Source organism: Cucurbita pepo, chromosome LG02, assembly GCF_002806865.2.
Source record: "Cucurbita pepo subsp. pepo cultivar mu-cu-16 chromosome LG02, ASM280686v2, whole genome shotgun sequence".
NCBI lineage: Eukaryota > Viridiplantae > Streptophyta > Magnoliopsida > Cucurbitales > Cucurbitaceae > Cucurbita > Cucurbita pepo.
Genome location: NC_036639.1, coordinates 10,910,517 through 10,910,897, shown reverse-complemented (window position 1 = coordinate 10,910,897; position 381 = coordinate 10,910,517).

The window sequence follows — 381 nt, the reverse complement described above, 5'->3', positions numbered from 1 at the left end:
TACGAACAAACAAAACAAAGTCTTAATGTTATTTCTGTATAACTGTCGAAAAACGTTTGTAAAAAATAAATATAACTCAATTGGGTTTTCTCCCAATCGAACTGATATGCAAGTGTTTATATCGCTCGAACAAGATAACCCAAATTTTAACTCGAAACGAAGAACACAAAAAATGATAAATTTTCATGATTCATTAGGTTTAAATAAAAATCGATTTGATGGGTATCGATCAAAATTGAAACTTTGATTGAATTGAAACAGATTTTAGGGTTTGTATGATAAACAAATTCTTAAGATCATCAAAACTTGAGCCAATAACAAAAAAAAAAAAAAAAAAAAAAAAAAAAAAAAAAAAAAAAAAAAAAAAAAAAAAAAAAAAAA